Below are 13,095 nucleotides of genomic sequence, written 5' to 3'. Positions count from 1 at the left end.
CATGTGGGATCTTAGCTCCCCAACCAGGGATCAAACCTGCAACCCCTGTATTGGAAGGTGAAGTCTCAACCACTGGACCGCCAGGGAAGTCCCTAGTTTGTTTATAATAACATCTTTTTATAATCCCTAATTTCTAAGTATTCCAAACTAAGTCACCCAACTAGCACATTCTATTATTACTAATTTCCTGTGCCTCATAACCAAAGCATTCTTTATTGCATTTTAAAATCATAAGCATATGAAAATTTCTTTCACTGACAGCGTTTTTCTAAGTTTACTAATAGCGCCTATTTTTCCGTATGTTCTGTAAGACTATACAATATATTTTCATTAGTTATGCCAAAGCTTTATCCCTTTATGGCATCATGGAAAGGATATTTTCCCTTTTTTTTAGACCAAAACACAACATGCTCCATTTTTATCCAAGGATTTCATGGCTCTTTCATTTAACTCACAAACACATTCATTCTGTTATATAGCGTGTCCTGGGAATAATTCCAGGAAGAGTCAGCTTCGTCGCTGCCTTTTTATTTTTAAAGCAACTTTATTTACTTATAAAACTCTCAAAAGGGCACAAGCGACCCCACAGCCTTGACCCAGCCATAACCTCTACGCGCTGCACGAGTACCTCATGCAATATTAACCAGGTTTGCTTGCGTCTGGGGTGAAATACGGGGTCCTGGGGTGACAGCGATCTGTGTGATCAATGAGGGGTTTCCATTTTATGCCTCAGAAGATGCAAGAAAGGCAGTTCTCTGGGCTTTCCCTCTGAGGGCTAACAGGACCAGAGAGTTGGGTGGTGTGAATTCACACGCCAACGTGTAGCATCCTAGGTTCATGACTGAAATATCTCCTCCCCTAACTTTTTGGTCCCTCCTACTTCTTTTCACATATCAGAGAGGAAGGAAGAGCCCATTCCATCAGAACTGGCCTTACTACAAGATGCGATGAGACTTTCGAAGGAAAGAAATGGTGCTGTGATGGAAAATAACAGTGGAAAACACCTGACGTAAGGAGGCCTTGAAGCTGAGACGGGAAGAATGAAGAGACCGCAGTCCTGTGAAATGCAGAGCAGAACGTTTCCGGGTGAAGGTAAAGCGAATGGAAGGCCTTCTTATGGAGTAAAACCTCGTGTGTCCAAGGAGAAAAAAGGACCGTCTCTAAAGGCCCATCATTGAGTACCAAGTGCCCTGATGTTGTTTTCTTCATGTTAAATTTTGTGGCTGGGTTGGCTGGCCTGTTTGGGTAAGTGATTTTACAGACTTCGCCCAATTTGGGAAATTTTTGCATGTTATTTTTTTCAAATACTTTTTCTGTTCCTCTTCTCGTCTCTCCTTTGGGGCCTCCAGTTACACACAAACGAGGCTGCTTAACATCGGCCCACAGACCACTGACTGGGCCCTGCTTGTGTTTTTGTCCATCTTTCTTCTCTCCGTTTCACTTTGGATCGTTTCTTTTGCTATTTTTTCAAGTATCTTTTCCTCTGCCATGTCTAGTCTGCTACTAATCTCATCACGTATGTTTTTCTCCTCAGCCACCATAGTTTTCATCACTAGAAGTTTTGGGGGTGTTTTTGTTTGTTTGTCTTTTCTTTTGCAGCGACATGGATGGACCTAGAGACTGTCATACTGAGTGACGTAAGTCAGAGAAAGACAAATACCATGTGATGTCACTTACATGTGAAATCTAAAAAAAAGGGTACAAATGAAGTTATTTACAAAACAGAAATAGAGTCACAGATGTAGAAAACAAACTTATGGTTACCAAGGGGGAAGGGGGGGAGGGATTAAATTGGGAGATTGGGATTAACATACACACACTAGAAGTTTGATCTGAGTCATTTTATATCTTCTGAGTCTGTTGTTAACATGCTCGATTTTTCCTATACTGTAGTTTCTTGAACATAGGGGACACAGTTATAGCAACTGTTTTAATGTGCTTGTATACTAATTCCATCATCTGTGTGATTTTCAGGTCTGTCTGGGGTCTGTTCCTATTTGTCTTCTTCTTTTCATAATGATAATTTTTTACTGAATGGCAGACATCATAGATCTAGCCCGTGATGGATGTTTCTAGATTCCTATGAATATCCTTGGGCTTTATTCTAAGACACAGCTACGTCACTGGGAACAGTTTGATTGTTTCACGTCTTGCTTTCAGTGGGACCAAAGCAGCCCTGAGTCCAGGGCTAGCAATGCCCACTTCTCAGGCAAGACCCCTCTCAGAGCCCTACTGATGCCCTATGAATTAAAAGCATTTTTCTCTCCAGTTGGTGGAGAGCCTTGTGTGAGCTCCAGAGACTACTGACTATTATCCTGATGCTTTTGGATAGTTCTTTCTGCAGCTGAGGGGGGTTTCCTCGTGAGTAGGCAATGACCCTCAGCTGAAGATATGTGGGGACCACTCTTCAGATCTTCAGAGCCCCCCCTCCCTCACTCTTCAGCTCTCTTCATCCTGGCACCCCTCAGGGGGCGTTATCCACTTTGGACTCTGTGCATTGTCAGGCCTATCTCCTCAACCGGGGGAAACAGCTGGGCTTCTCCTGGGGTATCGCCTTCCTACCCTGCAGCCAGAGACACCCTCCTGGCAGGAAATGGTGGCAATTACAGAGCTTATCCTGTTTGCTTCCCATCTCTAAGAATCACTGTCTTGTGCTGGCTGATATCCAATGTCAGAAAACCCTTGTTTCATATTTTTCAGTTTCTTCTGTTGTTTCAGGTAGGAGAGAAACCGAGTCCCTGTAACCTCCTCTGGGTCAGAAGAAGAATTGAAATAATCAAGACCTATTTTTATAAAGTTATAAAAGGCCCTTAGGTGAGTGCAAGGAGGGGATAGATGGAGCAAAGAAGCATCAAAAACCGTCTCAGAAATGACAAAATTAAATACAATCACACAGAGAAAGACAGAATATTTATTAATGTCTTTCAGAGTGCCAGTGTCTATTCTAAGCACTTATATAAATCGTCTCACTTATTACTCTAAACAATTTTTTGAAGTAGTTACTTTAAAAACTCCCATTATATAGATGAGAAAACTGAGACACAGAAATTAGGTAAATTGTCCAAAGAGCAGGGATTTGAACCCAGCTTACCGAACTTTAGAGTCTGAACTCTAACAGGGCAGAAAACCTTCAAAAGTTACCTAGAACTGAATAGTAGCAACTAGGATGCTAAGGAAGAGCATGGCCTCATGTCGGCTTTGTTAGATATTCAGTATGATGATTATTAGTCACACCCTTATTTTTTTCTCAAGGCCATTGCCTTCTAGGGAAACAGGACTCTGCATCATTATGAAATCATGCTACTGGGCTGTCCCTACCCCCGGCAGGCAGGCAGGCACGCTTTTCTCCATCTCTCTGAACACTGCCATGCAGAAACCTTCATCCTTGCTTCTCAAGTGACAACAACAGCAAAGTTTCCTCTTTTCTGCCTATTTTATGAACTGTTTGTGCTCAATGTACCTGTCAAAATCAATGTACTACACTATATAAAGGCATGCACAGATAAACATCTTATGTCCACAAAGTTTATGCAGTAGCTCAGTTAGGAATATGATTTTTTAAATAATTGAGGTCCACCCACCCAGCCTGTCTCTGATGCTCTTGAAGTCATATGATATCTGCACAATGGTGTGGGTGGATTTCATTTACCATCCCCCATCTGTTATGTTTTGCTATGAAGTTGGACGGGCTGCGGTAGTAGGTGGAATGTAAACTTGTGGTGGGATGTAGAAGGGCACATGGTGTATGGATTTGGAGTCTGGGAGATGTACACACCCTGCAGTAGAGCCCTGAGGTCACCCAGCTCCACCTGGGAAGCCCCTTCTCAATCCTGTGTCTTCTGCACCATGGATATGGACCCTTCTCCGAGTCACCCCAGCCACTGTCCCTGTCACGCTCCTTCCATCACCAGGGTTGACATCCCTTAAACCTTTCTTTAAGAGTCATCGTACAACTTTGTAACAAAAAAAACATATATCTGAATATTTACTGAGGAAGAGAAATAAAACTAGGATCCTGTAACTTGAGGGACAAAAGAGAATGATTCACAGTGGCCCCAGGTTCAAAGGTGTGGTAACTCTCCAGGTAACACTCACAGATTAGAAAGTGTATCAGTCAGGATAATGTAGCGTGCACTGCTTACTAACAAATACCCCCCCCCCCACACACACACCTCTTGATTATGTTGCACGTCCATCTGGGGTCAGTCTTATCAGTGTTATCCTCAATCTGGGACCTATCCAGATGGGGCCATTCTCTAGGACTTAGTCAGTCTTGACACAGAAGGAAAAGAGAGTAAAGGGGAGTCGTGAGCTGGCTTTTAAGGCTTCTGCTCAGACATGATGTATGTCACATTCTCTCTCATTACACTGTCCACACAAATGACAAGCCACTCGACCAGGTTGGGGTTGGGTTTACACAATCCTCCCAAGTCTCCTCTCAGAAGAAACACTTACGATGCCATGGCCACACCTGATGTCCACGGGCAAGGAGGTGTCATCGCCCCATGGAAGGAAAGTGAGTATCTTGAACAATAATAAAATCTATCCCCCAAGAGTAAGGGCTTTTTCCGTCAAGACAGGCTTCACAGGTGACTAAATACTCACACTTACAGTCGTTCCCCGCCCCCCCCCCCCCCCCCCACCGCAGCGATGACAGAGCTGCAAACTGCAAAGTCCCGGGGGAAAAAACAAAATGCTGTCGCATACATGGAATTTCAAGAATTAACACTGGAGTGGCTAAGCTGTTGCTTTCATCAGGATGTTGGCTGCTGGGAAGGAGAACGGGACCCTCAGTCCTCACATGGGCAATTATCACGTGGGTCTAAATTATTCAGACGGGCATCCGCAGGGTAACACTCAGCTCCCGCCCTATCCTGCCCTTGTAACGCAGGCATGAAACATTCAGAACATAGATGTCAGTCAATAAAGAGAATAAAAGCCGTGCTCCTATCAGGGGCTCGAACAAAGATGTTCTCTCAGTTTAAGACCCCACCGCCCTGGGGAAACAAGGTAAAATAGAGTTTAATTGTCTCATTTAAGAAACTGAGATTATTTTATTCACATAAAAATGTCTTAGATAAAAAAAATACAATTGCTGAGACCAGAGACAACACCCAAGGGAGGAGTTCTCTGAATCGGCTGCAAGTTTTAAAAGCTTCATTTCCCTCTGCCAGATGTGGGCTGAAGATCAATTGAGATACAGAATTAAGAACAAGTAGCCGCAGAGAAGACTGGACTGTGGAGCCTGCAGGGAAAGCCTGGCTCAGAGGAGAACTCTGGACGCTGTGGAACAACTTTGAAAGCAGAACACGTAGCGTGGAAATGTTTTAATTGTCTTCACAGCCATTGCAGACAACCATGCTGATGTATTAAAAAGTCCCTGGCAAAGAGCATCAGATTCTCAGGGCAGAGCCTCCGCTGGCTAGCCATCAATTCCAGAAACTGCCACTTCCTGCAAAGCTTTCGCTGACTGGGATGGGGCTCTGCGCGGGAGAGCCCGCTATGATGCCGTTGTAATTGCGTTGTTTACATCATCACAAACAGTGCACTGGCACCGCGTGTAGGCTGTGCAAAGCGTGTTTACAATATTATTCTGTTACACGGACAAGAGAATATCAGGAACTCTTCTTCTCTAATGTTTTTAAGATCTTTGTTTATTGAAGTATTGTTGAGTTATGATGTTTCTGGTGTACAGCAAAGTGATTCACTTATGCATATATATCTATTCTTTTTCAGATTCATTTCCATTATAGGTTATTACAAGATATTGAATATAGTTCCCTGTGCTATACAGTAGGTCCTTGTTTTTTATCTATTTTATATACAGTAGTGTGTATATGTTAATCCCAAACTCCTAACTTAACCCTCCCTTTTTGGTGACCATTAGTTTGTTTTCTTTGTCTGTGAGTCTATTTCTGTTTTGTAAATAAGTTTATTTGTATCATATTTTAGATTCCACATATAAGTGATATCTTATGATATTTGTCTTTCTCTGACTTACGTCACTCCATATGATAATCTTTAGGTCCATCCATGTTGCTGCAAATGGCAATATTTCATTCTTTTTTTTATGGCTGAGTAGTATTCCATTGTGTATATTTATACCACTTCTTCTTTATCCATTCCTCTGTCGATGGACACTTAAGTTGCTTCCATGTCTTTGCTATTGTAAATAGTGCTGCTATGAACATAGGGGTGCATGTATTCTTTCGAATTAGAGTTTTTGTCTTTTCTGGATGTATGCCCAGGAGTGGGATTGCTGGATCATATGGTAGCTCTATTTTTAGTCTCTCGTCCAGGACTTTTTTTTTTTTTTTTTTTTTAATTAATTTATTTATTTATGGCTGTGTCGTGTCTTCGTTTCTGTGCGAGGGCTTTCTCTAGTTGCGGCAAGCGGGGGCCACTCTTCATCGTGGTGCGCGGGCCTCTCATTATCGCGGCCTCTCTTGTTGCGGAGCACAGGCTCCAGACGCGCAGGCTCAGTAGTTGTGGCGCACGGGCTTAGTTGCTCCGCGGCATGTGGGATCCTCCCAGACCAGGGCTCGAACCCGTGTCCCCTGCACTGGCAGGCAGATTCTCAACCACTGCGCCACCAGGGAAGCCCCCAGGACTTTTTAAAAGAGCGATTGGCAGAGGGTTGTGGTCCAGGCTCAACTGCCGAGTCTAGACAGCCCCCCGCCACGTGTTGACATCATGTGTGCACCGTGCCGGGCACAGTGGGTACGTCTACGCAGCAGTCCTGGCCTTGTGGATCTTCTGCTCTAACTCTGTGATTTCCTAGACTGCGACCTGTAAGAAGAAATGCACTTTATACTGCAGAACCGTGTGTGTGTGCATCTGCACACACACACACACACACACAAACACTGGAACAAAAATTTCATCAAGTAATGACTGTCTTTACCGAATGTGATAAATGCTGACTTTGCTTCTATTCTATTCAATCTGATGGAAAACATAATGATCATGACCAACTACAATGACTGCACAACCACTCCCACTCACTGGGCTGTAAGCCGTGTGGAGAAGCCCTGGCACCAAGCCTTACCCAGGGCGCAGTTACCTGAGGATGGCGTCACCGGAGAAGACAAGGATGGACTGATGGACGGATGGACAGGGCAGGGCCCCGGGGGTGTGGGCATGGAGGAGCAGAAAGGATGTGCTTCCTCTCCCCTCCCGAGCCCCTCCCACCTCCACTCTGCTCTTAAACACACGCCACCCGTTTCGTTACTGTGCACGCTTCCTCGGGGCCACAGGCAAAAGTTGGAGAAGCCCACGGTTCTCCCAGAACCTGACACCAAGGCAGAGGAAACAGGCCCAGTGTTGACCCAGGAGATTCTCCATATGCTCTTCGGGGTAGGAGGAAGCCTGCTTCCTGTGCACCCCGCCCCGCCCAAGTGCTGCTGCATCCGAGAAGGTGTGCAGGGTACACACTGCATCGAGTGCGTGCATTACTCTATGAAGTTCAAAACACTGATGGACACAGAGATAAGGTACAGGCTCCCTGGAAATCCTTGCAGCCCGCGGGCACTTCAGGGGACCCTGGATAACAGCGAGGTCTCTCTCCCCCTCCCTCCTGGGGGCACACGCACACACGGCGCACACTGAGACACCCACTGGCACAAGTCCACTTAGGGCTGCCCGCATTCCGAGGTCCACACTGTCCAAATTCATTATTCTCTCAGCCTCTTTTTCCCTCTCCCTGCTTCCAGCTGACCTGGCAGTGAACCCAGGCTTGAATCCTTTGGCCATTGTCTATTTAGTATTCCGTCCTGGTGGAGAAGGTTCCACTGAAACAGAAGCGCAGTGAAACAGGGGCAGCTGGGAAAAGATGTTGACAAACAGGAGAGGGCACGTCACTTCACGACCAAACCGATCTCCTTCCCACATGTGCAAATGCAAGCAGAGATATTTTGGGTTCAGACCAAACACAAAATAATTCTGCAGGGCCACTGACCACAAAAGTCATCATCGAGTAGACCACATCCTTTCCTCTCTAAGTCAAAAGAAGGGCCCGGGATCTTTCTCAGAATAGATGGTCTAAAGAACACTTTAATATGATTAAAGGCTGATTCCCAAATTGAGGTCAGACTTGCTTGAATACACCATTCCTGACATATATGTACATGAAGGAATTCGAGGAAAAAACCCCAATGCACTGTTAATTTGATATAAATATTTATTTTGTGGAGAAATTGTGATGCTAAGCCCAGAATCTCCCATAACAGATGACATTTAATGAGCAATTACATCACATCTGAGCGAGCTGCCATTGGCTCGATTTCATAAAGAAGAAATGGCCAGACACAGAGGTTAACTAACTTGTTCAGAAATACACGCAGTGAGTGGTGGATCCAAGGTGTGAACCCAGTTCGTCTTGCCAGTCTGCACACTTAACAACAAAAATACATCCTCTCAGGATTGTACCCAACTCTAAGGGGCTAAGAAAGAGTCACTGTTTATTATTGGCCCATAATTATTGTCCTATAATATTGCCCTGTAAGCATAATATAATGAATTGAATACTGCTATATTAAAAACAACCAGATGCTGTCTATCTGGAAAAGAGCATATGAAACACGAAGACCATCGTCTAAATTAATTCCCCAAGCCCAGGGATAAAACCAGCTTCACTGGAAGGCTTAGGATAAATGGCTTTGTTCATTAACAAATACAGGTAAAACGATAAAACAATTGGCCATCCTGCCTTGTTCTGAGGCATCATCTCTCCTGGTGGAACATGATTGCACAGGTCCAAACCCATTGCTCCCACTGGACGGCATCCAATTCTTCAGTTTATCATCAGATCCATCAGTGGGTTTGTTGGGTGGAAAAGAAAACTCATTTGATTTTTCTATTGGTCAGCAAGGATAAGGGATTATACGGGAATAAGCTGCAGTTATTTTATTTGTGGGCAGGGGAAAACAATCTAGTCTCTGTCTGTTATTCCTCTGGCTTTATCTTTTCTCTCACCTGGAAACTTTGATGGCAAAAATTTATCAATTTCCAAACAGTTCTGATAACCAAGCAACGCACACCTGAAGGATTCACTGTATAAGAAGTAGATACATAGCCTTTTTCTAGAAAAAAATAAAACTCTGATTTTACTGGAATTAGAGAGTCAGTGTACAGTACAGTTGCTTAGAAACTTTCCTTTCTCACACACACAAATGCAACATAAAATACCTTCAAACAAAGGGATCAAGTGTTTCTGAATAAAAGGTATCTTCCCGATGACCAAATCCTTTGCCAAAGGTGGCAGATCCTTTAATATCTCTGTTCTCAAAGACAATCTTTTGTCTTATGTCACGTATACAAGCTGGAATCATGCAGAGATTTTACCTTTGTTGTTTATCTTAAAAGCACTCCCAATCGCTTTGCTTTCTAATTCATAATACAAACTTAAGGCATCTAGATCTGATTCAAGGCTCATTTATAGTTTTCTTTTTTGCCAGTGCTGTTAGGAAACATTCTGGCTGAACTTTTGGCCATTTTTTATCTTCGGCTGCATTTTAATTTGAGATTTGACCAGTCGAAAACCTGTGGGACACAAGATAATAACAGGGCACCTCTCCTGTTCCTGACCCCGCAGGTGAGTGTGCAGAATGGGTTTTATTATGCCTGCAAATGGCTATGCTTATTTTCAGGTCTTTGCTTCGGGGAGAAACGTCTTTGAGTGTTTTACCTCTATTTTCAAATTGGTCTGAATACTGAGCAAGATTCAGAAAACCATTTAACTGGGTGAGATCTCAGGTTTCTGAAATTTCCCCAGCTCGAATCTCACCCTACACCCTGGCTTCCCTTGGCTTTCTCTCCGGGACAGTATTCAGTGTTAAGCCAGTGCCTGGCACATCCGAAAGGCTCTTTATATAATTGCTGAATAAATACAGGGATCAATATAAATTACATTTCATAGTTACTTTTCTTTTATAGTATAGATTATTTTTATTATTTTAAAATAAAACGTATACACGGAAAAACACTCAGAACGAAGGCACAGCTCAGTGAATGATGGCCACCCTTCAGGTATGAAAATAGACCTTTTTAGACGCTGCTGAAGCCCTTCCACAGGGCCCGTCCCCCACAAAGACGCCCTCTCCACCCGGACGCTAGTGGTCATCACTCCCTTGTATGTTTTCCATGGTTTATTCACCCAAGGGTGCACCCTACCTGCTATTGTTCAGGTTTGCCCATTAAAAAATTCAATTCATCTTTTAAGTCTCTTTTAAGTCACATTACCTTGCTCATCGCTCTGTTTTCCAGGAAACCTGGGAAACACCATTAGCCCAGTAGCGCTCCCCACAGGCTGGCTCTTGCTGATTGCATTTCTTTCGTGCCGTCCAGCAAGCTCCCTGCCCTTTGTATCTGCTGCCCATCAACAGCTGAGTCTAGTGTCTTGGTCAGACCTAGCTTTGATCCCTTTGGCAAGAGCGTGGGTAGTGCCATATTGTTTCCTCAGAAGGCACAGACCATCTGAAAGTTCACTCATTTCTGATGGGAGCCCTTATTAACCTAGGTGCATTCCTTCACTGGGGTTGCAAAATGATGATTCCTAATTCTACCTTTTTTAATTACCTGGAATAATTTTACAGGGAGAAACATTCTCTCCTTTCTTACTTGGTTATCCAACACTACATTTTGTCCTTTAAAAACCAGGACAAATGCCTAATTCTTTTCTCACACTTACCCAGTTTTCAAGCCAAAATATGTTTCCCTGTCAGCTCCAAAATGCAATCGATTCTTATTTTTTAATATCATTATGAACTCATAAATGTAAACCTGTTTGATGGATTTAATTCATCCCAATTTTTATCTTTTTGAAGCTCAGATGGTTCCATCTTTGTCCAGTAGGAGCCTTTTAATTTTGGTTCCTGAGTGTTTTGACCTGACTGTATTACCCTCTGATAGCGTCCTTGCTGTCTTGTGTGCCAAGATGTACCAGCTCTACATCGAAGGTTGCCTACTTCACACCTGGAATCAGCCACTTCTCCAAGAAACCCAGCTTTCTTTTAAGAAAAATAGTAATGCAAGGCCACAGTCTTGGCATTAGAAATGTTCGTTTGTACCGGGTTGGTCATGGTTTTTAGGTCTTTCTATTGGAAAGAGTTATAGGAAAAATGATGGAGAGTAGATAACTTAATTATCTATTTAAAGATAAAATACTTCTTGAGCGCATACCAACATTTCCAATTTAAATTCAGGTCTAAAGAGTTTATATTTGACCTACTCTATGTGAACTCTCTGGCTTCTTTCCTTCATACCAAGACTCCTGGGTCTCAAAGACAATGATGAGAAAACATTTATAAAACCCCATAATACTCACTGCTTTTCCACATTACAGAAGTAATAGTCTCAGAATAACAATACTTAGCTACCACTACCAATTTTGATAATTAAAAATAGTTTAGAATTCATATTTGTACCCAAATTCTCTCTCCAGTGTTTGTTTTGTCCTTTATTACATGGTCATGTCATATATCCATTTCATACTGTGCCCTCTCCTTTATTCCTCATCTAGTCTTATTTTTAACAGTGATTATACACTTAGTTCTCTCTACTAGTTCTTATGTTAATTTTTCTGTAATCATTTTGGTTTGAGAAGCTCATTCTCCAGTAGATTCTGTAGGAAAATCTCAGGGAAGAAAATTCTCTAGATTTTTCAGCGTTGATAGCAGTTTGTGCCTTGTATATTTGAAAGTCTGTTTGGCTAGGTAGAATACCCTTGGCTCACATTTTCTTTCCTCGAGTATTGTAAATATACTATTCCATTTTTGTCTAGGACAAAACATTGTCTGAAAAAAAAATCTGATTATAACCTAATTTTCTTTCCTGTATAAGCCATGCCCTGTTTTGCCTAGGAAGCCAAAGAATCATTTTTTTCTTTATTCTGTAAAATTTAGAGATCTTAGTAGAATGTGTCTTTGTTTAGTTGTTTCAGTTGATACTCTCAGGTTCATTACCATTTCAATTTATAAGTTAGAATCTATATTTTTTAATGGAAGAAGACTTTTTATCTGTTACAATTTTTAGTATTTGTATTGTCTCTTGCTTTGATTTCACACTTTAGAGACTCCTATTATCAATATATCAGACCATCTTTGCCCATCTTGGATGTTTGTCACTTTCATTCTTTTCATTATCTTCATTTCTTTTCCCTTTTTTTCCTTTTCACTTTCTATTTCTCTTCAGGCAGCATAAGGTGTGTACCTTCAATCCTGTGTTATTTTAAGTTTAGTCTATATTTCTAAAATCTTTATTTCATACTTATAATTATTTCTTGGGTTCTTTCACCTCATTTCTGATTTTTAATAATTGTGATTTATATACTTTTATGTCTTGTATGCTTTTCTTAAAACATTTGTCTATTTCAAAATTGTTCCTTATAGTTTCGTTGCATTTTCTGGGACTGTCTTTCTGCCATGCTTTCATTGTCTATAGGAACATTATTCTACTAATTCTTTTTATTTTTCTTAAAGTAACTTCATGTAGAATTTAACCTCCATATTTCCTGTTGCACTTTTTATATGAATTTAGTTTTCCTGAATTCTTAGACGGAGGCTTTCTTCAGACTGACTTTTTAACTTAGGAAGAGCTCTTTCTTACGTTGTTTTGTGTCGTCTTTTAAAAACATGGCAGCTTGCTTTTTGACATTCGGTGTCTCTGTCCCTCTCCTCCACGTGAGCCTGGACCTTCTCTTCCTTTCTTCTCTGCTGTCATTATCCTACTCAATTCTGATTCTTCTCGTTGGTTCCTCCCCAATGTGATCTGATCTGGAAGGATGCCCTGGAAGATCATTTCCAAGGATTCTTAGAGTTTAGATCCTGTGTCTTCAGATCTTTCCACAGACCCTTTGCACTCAGAGTCAGAAGAACACCTCTGAGGTTCAGCTGCTCCTCCCAAACCAGCACACCTCGCTTTCTGTGTTGGCTCTTTGGGGGCTTCTTCTGTCCACAATCCCTACTGCTTTATTACATTGCTTCTCACACAGGTGTTGAGGTTATCTGGATATTGGAAAGTTGCTAGAATTCGTCTACAAACCTCTTTGAGCCTGCTGCATTTTAGGAGATAGCTCTTTGTCAACTGTGCTCATTTCTT

Source organism: Balaenoptera physalus (assembly GCF_965194825.1).
Source record: "Balaenoptera physalus genome assembly, chromosome: 18".
NCBI lineage: Eukaryota > Metazoa > Chordata > Mammalia > Artiodactyla > Balaenopteridae > Balaenoptera > Balaenoptera physalus.
Note: the sequence above shows the minus strand (reverse complement) of the source record.